This window comes from Haemorhous mexicanus, chromosome 12 (genome assembly GCF_027477595.1).
Source record: "Haemorhous mexicanus isolate bHaeMex1 chromosome 12, bHaeMex1.pri, whole genome shotgun sequence".
NCBI lineage: Eukaryota > Metazoa > Chordata > Aves > Passeriformes > Fringillidae > Haemorhous > Haemorhous mexicanus.
This window is the reverse complement of record NC_082352.1, coordinates 17,082,384-17,096,763: the sequence shown is the minus strand read 5'-3', so window position 1 is coordinate 17,096,763 and position 14,380 is coordinate 17,082,384. Positions and strand designations below refer to the sequence as shown.

Sequence of the window (14,380 nt, the reverse complement as noted above, 5' to 3'; positions counted from 1 at the left end):
ATTGACAGTGCTGCACAGCCATCAGCTAATGAACTGAATGAGGTGTTCAATTACACAATGATTGTTAACGCTCAGTTAAAATCTACGAAACTGAGCACCAAATGGTGGAGCTGCAATTTCAGCTGCCGGCTTGCAGGCACTTCCTTCATAATCACGGATGGTGCTTAGCAATACTTAAAACTATCTATTTCTCCTCTTCCACCAGCTTTTCCTGATGTTTGTGTGCAATGGCCTGTTCTTAAATGAGCCTCTCCTTTTCTGGGAGCTTGTAAATCTTGTGTTGTAAGACTCTGTGCAGTGTATGTGAGGTATGCTAGGCAGGCTGTTGCAAGGCTTTGCCAACCCCATAATACACCCAGGAAAACAAAAATAAAAATGAGGGGGGGGGGGGGGTGTTAAGTAGTACAAAAGAAGAAAAAAAGACCAGTCTGTAAAGTAACTAAATCATTCAACAAACTGTTTATATCTACCATAATTGAAACATTGCCAAATCTTGATTTTTTTTTTTCATAATTTAGAATTTGGCCAAACCTCCAGCACCTCCTTTGTCCATACAGACAGGCAGACACATAGGTGTAACAGCCACATGATCAGCTGAAAAACTAATGGCTGAAGCATGTGATTAATTGCATTTATTCTTCACCTCTAGCTGTTTCACCCCTATGTTGGCCCTCTGCTTTGCGCTGCAGTGATCCATTGCTGTGGGACTACTTCTCCTGTCCTGCTTCTCCCTGCAAGAGCTGTTTTGTGCCTTTCAACAGCCAGCCATAAATCTGCTCCTTCCTTTTCAACCCAGCAAGATGAGAGGAGCCCTCCACCCCCAAAGGCAGAAAATTCCCATTACTGATGAGTCCTGCCCCACTGATTCCCTCTGTGTTGCAACAATTCCAGAACCAAGCTTTTTTTTCCTTGCCTACCCAGGTCAGGCTTGGCTGTCCCCACCATGAGGGCTTTGGTGACCACAAGTTCCAGGGGTTTCCTCAGCAGGAGCTCCCACAGCTGCCCAAATCCTGCCCACGGTGCTCTGGAAGGGAGGAGAAGCACATCCACATGATGGGTGGGCCATGAGTGGGCTGAGATTAATTACATTGCTGCACTTTCTCCAGATTTTGATGTTTAAAGAAACACACCTTTCTGTCTCTATAAGCATCATTTTACCTTGAATTTCACAACCATAGATTATAAAACTGTACAGAAGTGTAACTTGCTGCTATTCCCTTTCCCTAACCCAGTTTGCACTGAATTGACAACATTTCCCCCTTTCTTTTGCTCTGGTTGCAGAGCACCCTGAGTACAAGGTCATGGGGGGAAGCAAAACCTGCTCTGTTTATGTGGAGAGGCTTTTTGGTGCCTTGGGTGAACAAGAGCTCACAAGAAGAGGTTTGGTGCCTCCAGCCATCACAGTGGCAGTGTGGGGACTGTCACCTGTCTCCTTTAAACCACCTTTATTCTGACCAGCCATTGCATTGCACCCTGCACGTGTCTGGTCTTTCTTTCTGGACATGGTGTGGATTTCTCAGCAGTTATCCTTAAGGGACTGAACAGATTTTACAGTTGTGGAAAGTAGTAGGATCTGCCAGGTTAGAGAAAGAAAGATTCTAAACTACTAGACTTGAGCTACCAAATTTGAGGGCGGTTATAACAATGTGCAAGTACCCCCTGCCTCTCAGAGAGGCATTAGCAATATTTATGTACTCCCATTTTTGCAGACTCTGAAGACCCACAGAGCTGCAGTTGGACAGAGATATCTGCATGCATCAGAGCCCTGTAAGACCTCAAAATATTGCTGCTGTAGTGAAGTATTTCTGGCATTTGAAGTAAGAGACTGGGACAAAAAACTCCAGGGATCTAATCCTGGTCATGCTAGTGAACTATGGTGTGACTCTAAGCAGAATTTACCTTGCCTTTCTGTGGGCAGTCAGCTTGGGTGACTGCAAAGTGAGAGCCACAGGACCCAGGTGAGCTGGCAGGGACAAGGACTTCATCACCAGGTTTGATTTAGAAATTTAGCTCTGGAAATTCATTCATTAATTAGTTGGAATTGCATTAATATCATAATGGAAGTGATTTTTTTCTTTTCCTTTGGGCTGAGGGAATAAACAACTCTCCTACAACACTCTTTTATAGAACAAAGCTCTGGAAGCAGCAAAGACAGTACTTTTAATGAAATGTGTACATTTACTTGGAAAAATGCTCTGCGGATGCATATGCTGGGTTATAAACAAAGGGCTGAAAAACTGTGTGATCAGCAAGTATACAACTAGCTACTAATTAGGTGTATCTCATTTAGGAAAACCCACTTGGCTGCCTGGGCTTTGCTTTGGGGGGGGACAGGACAGGAGAGCAGGAGAAGGTGGTGGCTGTGCTGGAGGAGCAGTGAGAGCAGAAACAAAGCAAATTTGGAGAAAATCTCTCATTCTCTGTCCCAGACATGCAGGCCAGACCCATTAGCATCTCTTCTAACAGACTCTGGTTTTTAACTTCTCCCTTCTCCATCTCAGAGTTTTTCACTGTCTGCTAGAGAGAAACCCCCTTGAGGGAGGGGGGTGTGATCAGGGACCCTGCACTGGGCTCCTGAATGCAAGCACTGTGGGGCCAAGGTCCAGCCCTCTCTGCAGGGCAAGGCACCAACACATTTTAGATACAAGTGGAGCAGTTTTGAGGAAAGCAGCCCTGCTCCTGGCACTCGTGACAAAATAGAGCACAGCCAACCACATGTAAAATAGCCCTTAAAAAAAGAAAAGTGGCCTTCATAAATGAAATTTTCTTGGCTATGATCATTAAAATAAATGGAAGCAAAGAGATTAATAATGAAGTAACCCAAGCAAATCAGGCAACATAGCCTGTCTCCTCTCCATTTCCATCTGAAGTTCATTTTGGCTCAGGCATCTGAGTCTGAGTGAGTTTTCCTGATTGATGGATGATAACTCACATCCAGGTTTTTTTTTTTTTTTCTTCTTTTTACACTCAAAGAGTTTTAGAAGGCATGGCTTTGGAAATACCCATTGTCTGAGCCCAAATATATATAGGTGGTTTCTAAATTTATTTTTGTAGACAGATGCTATTTCCATTACATTTCACTTGAGAATTAGAAGTTCTCTGTACAGTTACCTTCCTGGCTGTGACAAACAGCAAAATACCAAGGCAAAAAAAAAAAAAAAAAAAAAAAAAAGGGAGTTAATGATAATTTTATCTCTAGACAAAGGGATAAAAATAAAGGCATCCACTTATCCACCAAATTCAGTGTAAGACCATGATGAATACTGTGGCAGTAACCTGGAGAAGCATCTTCCCATGTGCTCAGCACGTGAATGACCCCAGTCAGAGCCAACCCTGGCATGCCGTGGTTAAGCACAGGCTGAAGCACTTTGCTCTGCAGTGTCAGCAGATGGTTTGCAGTCCTGCACCCCACTCCTCTGAAATCTGGAGGCTGGATCTGCAATCTGGATGCTCCATGAGCCCTTTGCTGTGTTGAGTTGCAGTGCCCAGCCCTTGCCCTGCTGTTGGGCAAGGAGAGGTGGCTGCCAGCAGCCCCTCCAAGGGTGGGAACTGCTCTGGGGCAGAAATATCCCTCTCTTGAGCATCTCCCAGCCCTGCTGCAAAAGGTGTCTGGTTTGGAGAGGGCTCTGGGGCTGCTCCCTGCTCAGCCAAGGGGTGGGAAGGCAGCCTGGGAGGTGGCTCCTTGGCTGAATTCCTGCAGCAAGGATTGGACCAATGTGGCTGGGATCACACTGCTCCATTAAAGGGCGTGGCAGGAATTACTGAGCTTTGTGCAGGAGTCTTTTTAGTATTACATAAGCCCAAATAAAATTAATAAATCATATCAATTACATGCTACTCTAATAGGTGCCATGGAAAATGCAAAGATGGATGGATAATATCCCATTTTAGCCTAATAGCTGTACAGTTTCATGTTATATTTACACTGCTTGATATTTAGCTGCATCAGTATCAGGACATTAAAATAGTTTTTAAATATCAATAATTAAACCTAGATTTCATTATTATTCAGAGCATACAAATTCACAGGCCTGTTGTATTAAACACAATACAAGTATCAGACTGTAATTGTACTCACACTAATTGCACATTTTGACACAGTCTGGGGTAATGATGCTTGAAGTTACCAAACAGTTCAAAGATGAAAGGCCACACAGTCAAAGATTCTAAAATAAAGCTCCTGATTTGTGAATTTATGGTAATGTACTAAATTTGATCTCTTCCCCTCATATAAATAGCTACATATAATTATATAATTATATAATAATTAGCTCGTAGTCCCACAGCAATTACAGAGTTGTTCCATGGGTATCTGAGCCCTGACAGGGATGGTGATACCTGGCATTGCCCCCTGCCTCCCACTCTGCATCTCAAACTTTCCAGTAGTTGCACATGTGAAAATATCCTGAGCTTTTTGTGTCCTTTTTGCTGAGGATTTTGCCAAGGCTCTACTTTTATCTCTGGCTGCTAGTTCTGTTTAATTGGTAGTTTGCAGATAATAGAAACACAGAGGAATACTATTCATTCATCTTCAAAGAGCTGGAAGCAGAGAGTCTGGTGGGGCACCCAGGAAGCCTTGCAGAAGACTGAAATGGGAAGGCAGCAATTTTATCACCTTCCTCATTCAGAAAAAGAGAGAGAGAGAGAGCAAGAGCGAGGCAGCCTGACCAGGAGCCAAAAGGAGATGATTATGTGGTTATCCAGAGGGATTCTTTCTATTACTTGAAAAATCAGAGTGCAGATTTAGAGAGACAGGTTGATGTGCTCAGGAAGATCAATGAATATGAGAGGGTCATTGATGGCATATGCTGGGGTTTAGAGGTAAGTGGCAGCTTTGGAGGCAGTGACAGGAGGAGGGAAGGAAGCAGCTGGTGGTCAGTGGCGTGTCCTGGGGCCTGCCCTGTTAAACAGAGTCCCCTCCCCAGGGAGAAGAGATGGCACCGTGGCCCTTAGGGGCCAAGTTGAATGAGATTGCAGCCATAGGTGTCAAGGAGTGAAATTTCAAGAGCAGGAAAGTGTGAGAGAAGCTCTGGTGGAGTTTAGGACGTGCTGCTGGTGGGAAATGGTGAGGAAGGGGCTCAGCAGTGCCTGCAAAACTCAAACAAAAAACTCACCTAAACAAACACTCCCAGTATCCCACAGGGTGAGAGGTTTTTCGAGTGTAAATGTTTACCTGCATGGTTCTTCTATTAAAACACCTTGCAAACCCTTGTCATGAACAGTTTTAAGATGCTTTCCTATTGTCTGCAGCCCTTTTTTTCCTCCTGGTCTTTGGTAGCTTCAGCACACACACCCAGCCCGTGGCCAGGCAGCAAAAGCCCTTGGTCCTGCTTTTCAGCAGAAAATCCATCTGTTAGGCATTGATAGAGAGAACTGCTGAAGATACAACCACTAGAAATATTTTTCTTGGCAAGGAGGAAGAGTCTTGGAGAGAAAGCAAGTTAGGGACAATAAAGATAGCCAGGAACTCTGGAGCACTGACCTCCAGACGCATCCAGGGTCATCAGGGAAAGTATATCAAATGTTAACAGGAGCCAAGAACTAATTTTAAGGAGGGCTGGAAGATATTCTTGTAAGTTCAGTCGACATTTTAAAGCAACAGTGGCAGTTTATAACATGATGGAACTTTTTGCCTGTTTATTTCACCCACTGTCTTTTACAGAGGCATTCATATTTCCAAAACCTAGAAAGCTAAAGTCATTGATTCTTAACTTAGGGCAATCAACAAACCCAGAAAATTTATTTTTCAAATGGTTGGTGTTGTACAGGAGTTTCTGTCTGCATTTTATATATGTGTGAGATACAGAGATATATGTAAACATATATATGCACATGTATGGCCACATTTTCATGGACTGTGTCTGGGAACATAGACCTGTGCAAAAGATGCCATTAACTTCACATTCAGGAGCAAAGGCATCCATGTGAACAACTGATTTGCTATTGAGAAAGTATTTGACTATATCAGGGGACTGATATAAAAATTAGAAAGGTTTCAAAAGCCAGGGGACTGATATAAAAATAAGGAAATTAAAAGTAATCAGTTTATTCAGATGGAACTGTTGTATTTCATTCTAAGGGCAGTAAATAGATGGATTACTAAGCCAATAAGACCAGCGAGGCAAAGACTGGCTCGTGCTCTGGAAAAAAAAATGATTTCTTATAATTTTTTTGTAATTTCTACTTGTTCATGGACATAAAACAAATATTTAGCTGACTGACTGACCAATTTGCTAGTAAAAGTTTGAAGTACAGTTCAATTGATCATCATGGATGGTTTTTTTACTCCCTGATTTATTTTGAAGACAAATTGCTGTAGTTATTTTTTCTGTTTGTTAAAGTCTGCCCATTTCAAGTGCTCCATATGCAATTTACACAGTGAAATAATAAGCTCTTGTAGTGACTTATATAATGTTCTAAGGCCTGCTGAGCTCTCCCTGTCACTCATTCCAGAGGGGCAGGAGCTCTGGGATGAGCATGGCTGGTGCCTTCCAATGGCTCTTCAGGGCTGGAGTGTGAGCACCAGTCTGTGCAATGGCATTTTTAGCTGTTGTGGGGCCCTTCAGCTCTTGTTGTACTTCAGCAACAGGTCACCAGCTTTGTTTTGACTTTTGGTGGGGTTTGCCAGCCTCCTACAGGGCAGGCACAGATGAGAGGAAGGCAATAGTTCATAGAGAGTTGCTGCCAAGAGTATCTGGGCACCAGGTCAGGGAAGTGGTGGTGTAACCCACAGCTTTGTCCTCACCTCTTGCTCTGCTGACCTGGAGAGGGACCAGGGGAAATGCTGCCTTGGGGATTCCTGCTGTACCTCAGCCACCCATGGACACTGCCTGATGTGCTTTGGCTCTGGGTGGAGAGGGGTTTGCCCAGGAAACTGCCTGCTGTGACCCATGGAAAGGGATGGCATACTCCTCTGAGGTGCTCTTAGAGATTATCCAACAGGGGAATGGACAGAATTCAACCTTTGCTTGTGCTCATGAAGGTGGGAAATCCAGGACAAGTGTGAACCAGGCAGGAAAGGTGCTGGAAAAGGGATTTAAAAAAGCTGTCCTCTGCTTCATACTCCATGGTGTGATGATGCATTCAGGAGTGTGAAAATGTTGGTGAGGGGAAGCAGAGTGACCTTTGTGGGCACTGACTCGTAGCAAAGAGCAGCCCTGTTTGCTCACCAGCTCAAACCAAAGCCACGAGTGCAGAGGCAATGGCAGAGCACGTGGGACTCTCTGCATTGCCTGTATTTACACAAAGAAATTTCACTTCAGTTAAAGCTTCCTTGGGAATACGTGGGAGGTGGGGGGAGCTCTTCAGTGGAGGATGCTGTCTCAGCCTTATATAAATACCTGTAGAATTGCTCAAATAGTTCATTAGTAGCTTATGAGTTTGTGTGCCTGCATTCCTCACTAGCTCTAATTGCAAGGATGTTGATTCCTACTGCATCCAGTGAACAGATTCTCTGCTCTATTGCACCATTAAATGAGGTGTTACTGTGCTTGACTCGAGCTGAAAAGGATCCCTTCCCACTTAGTAAAGAGACCAGCTAGGGCTGACCTAGCTGGGGACAGATTTCCTTCCAAATCACAGAGAAGTACTCCTGAATATGAGATGTTAATTGTGGCAGGAATTAAGGATTAAACAGTCATGGCTTCAGGTTACTAGTGGGAACTGAAATCAGGATTACAAAGGAAACTGGGCCATGCCCTCACAATGCTATTACCCCAGTTCTTGAATCTAAAAAACCTTAGAAACTCATCCTCAGTGACCAATAAAAACTAGTCTAAATTGTGCTTACTGAGGCCTGAGGAAAAGAGTCATAATTGTGCAGCCACAGTTTGGACACCTTTCAAGGCAGAAGACAACATCAAGGGCAAAAGAGTGAAATTCAGCCCTGATTCACACCCTCTACAATCTTTATTAGGGCCAAAGCTCCAGCACTGGCCTCAGCTCCATCTCTTGCCTGGGAGAGTCAGACCCCACACCAGAGCCAGCCACTTGCACCTGGAGTTCCTGAGGTGAGAGCAAAGACCTTGCAAGAGCATTTCCCTTTGGGCAGAGGCTCATGAAGCCCCTGTGTGAGCTCAGCCTCCAGCCTGGAGCACTCGATCACCTCTGTGCCCCACAGCACCTCCTGAAGGGCTCAGAGTGCAGGCAATGACCCCAATCCACATTCCCGGGGGAGATGCTCACATGGGCTAAATGTTGATGATGTCCCCAAACCCTGTTCCTAACCCTAGGATATAAAGCCAGGGAGATGAATAGGGGGGAAAAAAGAAATTCTGTGGATTAAATTTATGACAGAGTAGCACATACTTAATAACCAATTAAAGCCAAGATTTATTGGGAGCTAAATTACATTTGTATTATAAATAGAACTAGAATATACTGTTACAGAATAAAAGCAAAACATTTTAGCATTTAATATTGTAAAAGACAAAGCAATCTAATGGACCCTAAATGTTAATGGGTGAAAAGATTTACACTTTAATTGCATTTTCAAGTCATTTTACTGCGCTCTTTTTTCTATGTACATAGAAATCAACAGTGTGCTGCAACATTATACTTAGTAGCAGCAAGACTGACTTAAGGAAACCTATTATTATAGGCAAGATCAGTTTATTATGTATAAATCCTTGCAAACATTTTAATTGAAATGAGCAGTGGACTTTCACTGACCTTGGCTGCATGTGTATGAGACCTTCATAGCAAATTAAGCTGGTGAAAAGTGTGTGTGAGAAGCCAAGAAGGGAGGGAGTGTTAACAAGACAATTTCTCTATGTAAAGCTAACAAATTAACTGTATTAGATACAGGGGTTTGCTTTATGGCAGCAAAAAATTAAAAAGTTTAAAAATCCCCAAAAAACTAACAATCCCCTATGAAGCGATGAAGTTTGAAATTAGATCTGATTGCATTATCAATTAATAATTTGTATTTACTGAAGTATTATCAGCTACAATCCAAATTTGGGCCAACATCCGAGGCTGGCATTTTAGGACTGCTTTCATAGCATATAGAAATGCTACAAACTTCCCAGAAACCGATTCCTGTGCTCATAAAATTTCTCTTCGTTTGTGTTACTGCTTCAAGATTCATCAGCTGAGTTACAGCTATGGCTGAATCTAACTCATATTACATTTGAAAAAATAAATGTGCACTAAAAGTAATTAAAGCATGTTGGTTCATGAATAATACACCATTTTACTACTATTTGCAGAGTATAATGAGACAAGCTACTAAATTGACAATGAATGCTCTATTATGTGATTGCCAACTGTTTTATAAGATATTGAACAGATTCATTTATTCTATCATCATGCGCATTATCAAGCTATTGCTTTTTAATAAATTAATTTCTCCTGCGTCTCCAGAGCCTCACTTTGAAATCTGGCTGAGGGCATAAATGGAATTAATTCTGCGGTCTGGGTTGAGTGGCGGTGTTGGTGCCCCGCAGCTGGCAGCGGGCGAGGAGGGGATTTCTCCGGGTGGCTCAATTGCGACGGCAAGGAATGGCTTTTAATAGCCAGCCGAGAGAAAGAGTCGCCCCTGCAGGGCACGGCTCTCTGACAGCTCTTGTTTATCAGGGGCTCTCCTTGCCAGACACCCCCGGTCCCCTGCCCTTCACCCCCAGCCTCCAACCCGCCGCAAATTGACCCTTTAATTGCTCGGCAGCCTAAACCCGGTGACACCGGCCGCTGACTGCAGAGCAGCGCTCATCCCCGGCTGGGTGATAGTGACATTAGGAAAGCGGTGTGATGGCGGGGAAGGCTCTCCCATCCCGGCTGCGGGCTGGGCTGGAAGCGAGGATTATCCGTGAGCCCCGGGCTGGGGCTGGAGCAGCGCGGAGGGTCCGCGCAGCCCCGGTGCTGCCGAGCCGCTCGGCTCGGTGGTAAACAACTTCTAATTGCGGCTGTTGACAGGACTCAGTGTGTGTAACTAACCTTGCTGCAATGTTATTATTTCTGAAGGGGGCCTTTCTCCATATTTTTAACAATAAGTCTGACAGGTGTCATATTAAAAACAGGGCTTAATTCTAATGCAACTATTCCCACCCGCCTCTCCCTTCTCAGTTTTGTGCCTCTGTAATGCATGAATTTCTCCTGCTCATAAAGATTAAAGGAACAGCTTTGCTGGAAGGAAAATACTGGTTTGTTTGTAGTCCAGGTACATTTGAGATGGTCTCGGTACCGGCTCCCTTTCTCCTCTCTTCTCCAGCCATGCCAGCTCAATGCTGGGAGAAAAGAGAGAGAGAGAAATAAAGCTTTCCCTGGGATGAGAGGTAATTCGGGATCCATTGAAGCGAAATTTCAGGGCTTCCTTTGAGCTGTGACCCACAGCCACCGTCCAGGCACTCAGTGGCTGCACGGCCTGTGATGCATGGCTGACTGCTGTCCACCAGAGACCCAGCCCAGGCCAGCAGTTCACTTACAAGTTTACACTGGATTTAAGTCAAAATGCTAAAAACGCTGCTGTTCAATCACTGCTAGCTGTGCGCTCGGCAGACAGCTCCCAGCAGACCCGTGCTTGTAAAATCCAATACACCACGTAAGTAAGGGTTTGTGGAGGTGCAAGGCGTTTAGAAGACTTTTCTTGTCTCTGTCCCTGCTGATTGTATTTTTGTGATGCTACTTTTCAGGTGCTGGGATGGCTTCAGCCTTGTCCCATCCCATACAGGCAGCAGCACAGAGGGCTGCACTCAGAGAGGCACTCCCCATTTCCATACCCTTCCCCAGTGTGTCCTGACCTTCCTCTCAGGCTGCCTGCAGAAGGCAAAGTCCATTTTAAAGCCATCAGTTCCATGCTGATGTGATGATCAGTCAGGACCAGGTTGGCTCCCCTGCACTTGCTTCTCTCTCTCTCTCCTCCCTTTGCAAAAAGCTTGCATGTTCCACGCCTGCCAGCATCACACACACTCCTCAGTGCTGGCTGAGAACATTACAAAGCTGCTCAAACTGCTGCTGCTAAAGGCTAATGCCAGCCCAAGGAAAAAGGTGCCTTCTTTGCCAGGAGGGATCATAGAAATCCAGTGTACAAAGCCCCTAATTTAGCCTGTGCTCACATATCTGCAGGCACTGCACCAGGCCTGTGTGAGGTTTCCATATGAACAACAGGCAGGGTGCAGATCAGTCTCAAAGCATTGTGTAATGTTCAGTTTTTACAACAGTTCTTTCAGAAGAGTGAAGATAAGCAGTCCAAATAGTCTCACCAGGCATTTGGTGATCTGTTCTGTACCCCCTTAAGGTTAATGATTTTCTGGGAGTCAAAAAAAAAATATTATTTCTTCTTCTCTTTTTTATTTTTTCCCCCCTGCATAAGCAACTGCCCAGCAAATTGATAAGAGCCCTTTTTAATTAGCTAGTGAAGTTGTATGGGTAATGTTCCATATAAAAGGTCTATAAAACACAGCAGAATTAATAAAATGACTGCTTCTCATTTAATTCAGGTCCTCCAAAGGGATCCATATGTCTTGCTTTGGTCTGTTTGTAGTACTTCTCTCCACTACCCAGCCACGAATTGATTAAAATCACATTCCTCACTTAAAACTGGAGCCCAGTTGGTAAGAGATACTGGATAGTAATTAAGGTCTGTGCAGAGACACATGAACCCCCATAAAAAAAAAAACAGTACCAAAAGGAATCATTGTGCATTGCTTGGATTATATGCAAACACAGCTCATGTTGACAGCTACCTCTGGATGACTCCATCAGTACACACTTTATCTCCAGCTGTCCAAGTAATTTTCCCAGGATTTTGCCCCTCTTTTTCACTCCTCTCCACACAGATGGATTAGAGCAACAAACGGTTTACATGCTGCACATCATTAGCTATCCTCCCTCACTACCCAGCAGATAACAACTGGGCTCTATCATCAGGACATTCATAACACCTTGACACTTTTACAACTATGCTGTTCTCTGCCAGAGCAATCTTCTCTTTTAAAGCATGAAGCTAATTCACAAAACACCCCTTGGAAAGTGCTCTGCAAACGCAACAGGGGTGGGGGAGAGAAGAAAAAGCACAGCCCAGAAAAGGCATCTAGTAAATAACACAGTTAGCAGAGTAGGATTAAAAAAACCACAAACTCAAGAGAAAAGCAGCACATTGTTTCTCTCCAAGATACCTCTCTATTTTCCCATTTCCTCCATCCCACAGGGAAGAGCACCAGGAAATAGCCACCCATCAGTCTGCTGTGTTTCAGTGCTTCCATCACCGTGTTACTCAGGCACCTCCCAAGCCTGGCATCAGCCTGTGCAGGTCCCTGTGGCCCTGGTGATGGCTCAGCTGCTTCCCTGGGCGTGGGTTTCACCCAGGACTCTCTTTGCAAAGGGACCACTTGAAGGCTTCAGTCAGTCATGCATTTACTGGGTGTTACTATTGGCTATTCCAGCTTTCCTAAACTGCCTCCAGCCTCAGGGAATCTTGGCTCTAAGATGTTTTAATAAAACAACGTTTTCCCTCCGTAGGCTGGGACCCTGCTTCAGAGCCCACTTGTGCTCAGACATGGGCTTATATTTAGAATAAAATACAAACCCACATCAGCTACTGTGTGGAAGGAAATACATTTTAGCAGCATTTTCCAAGCTTCTCAGCATGCCCCCTGCCACCCCAACCATACATTTTAATGTATAGTACACGCTTGTTTAAAAAAGAAATACATAAGGAGAAAGAGTAATTACCGTGGCTTAAATTCAGCCCGATAAGAAGGGCTTGCACAGTCTGAGCAGCTGTTCCACTGCCATTCAGATTATGAAAATATAATCCTAGAGAACCTTGTCAAGATAAATACAGAGCATGAAATGTATAGGCAATTTTTCCCCAGCCACATATAATGATCAATTCCAAAGCCACAAGTGATACCAAAGGACAAAATAAGATCTGTCTAGACTTTCTCACTTACAAGATATTGATCATTCCAATGGTAAACTGGTTAGTATAAGTGTGTTTGGCTTGAAAGGTCATGAGCTTAACACCTGACAAGGAGTTATTCAACCTTGATATAAGTCAAGGAAAGATTGCTCCAATAAAAAGCCCTACCTGGTCCAAGAATATTTGGGATTTGTCTCCCAGATGTCAAAAGAAAAAGCAGGAAGGAAAAATAAAAGAAATCAGGATTTGGCCTGGGTTTCTGCTGGTTCACCTCTACCTATTTGGCAAGCAGAGGTGCCAGCAGTCAGTGGCTGTCTGGGCAGAACAATGGACAGCAGTGGAAGCTGACACTGAGTGAAAAGGCACCTCCATTCCCTAAAAGCTTCTGGCTCTTCAATCCCAGCAAGGCAGTTTGCTCACTCACCTGCAGGTGGACTTTAAGACACAGGACACCAATATAGGGTCAAAAAAATCACCATTAAAATGGGAAACGTTGACTTTGGAAGGGAAGCAGGGGGGAAAGGGTCGGACAACGCCCTGCAGCGAGTGGGTGGGAAATGCTCCGGCATCGCCTGCCAGCACCTCCCCTTCCCAAAGCCCCCAGGGCCTGAGCCTGCATCACACAGCCCTAACCCAGCCTCCTCCTTCTTCACGGGGATGAAGATAAGCACTACCAAGTGCTTATTAGGACTATTAGGAGCTTGATGTGAATTTGCTGGATCTTTTCCAAGAACTATAAATACCCGATCTATTTTGCTTTATTCAGTTCTTTTTGTTTTGCTGATATGATACTAGTTAAGGTTAATGGGGTTTGCTTTAATATTAGACACAGGATCACTTAACTACCTTTAATGAACGCTGGAGTCAATGCATCGAGGAGTAATTCACACAGACATTGCCTCAGGTAAATCAACCAGAAAAATGTAAGCCAGTCAAATAAATAAATCTGACCGGCTGTAAATGTGCCAAATTTTACACCAAAATATATTTGAAAGCCAATGACTTAGGCACATCTAGGATATTAAAATGGAGGGGTTGGAGTCTGTTTCTTTTCAATTGCTTTTCCTTTTTTAATGTTCCCTGCACATCCCTCCTGTGCTGAAACCAAACTGAGATTGCAAGAAAAATTATTTTCACAAGTGTTTCTAATAGAAGCGAGGGCTCTACAGCTTGGTGGGGTTTTTTTCATTTGGAAAAAGCCTTTTTTTATACTGGCTATCTCAACACAGGAGAATTAGAGACAAAGAGGAGAACAGAGGGTAGAAGAAGGAAAATGGAGAGAGGAAAAAGGAAGGAGAGGAAAAAAGAGAAAAGCAGAATGACAGAGTGAAATAAAAAAAAAGAAACAGGGAACAAATAATTTTGTCTGCATTGGAGAAAATTATGACAGTGAAATTCTAGACAGGGCAATACACTGGTGTCAATAAATAATGAAAACCAGAAATAAAAACCAAGAGGAACCCAAACAACTCAGTGAAGTTAGGGGCTAGCTTACCTCATACTAGTGCAAAATGAAAACTC

General features: G+C 43.9%; 1 protein-coding gene across 1 annotated transcript in view; it reads left to right on the top strand.

Moving 5' to 3' along the window:
- MAF (MAF bZIP transcription factor) overlaps window positions 1–14,380 on the top strand; it is a 194,666-nt gene that overhangs the window by 168,401 nt on the left and 11,885 nt on the right. The gene's annotated exons all lie outside the window — the stretch shown is intronic.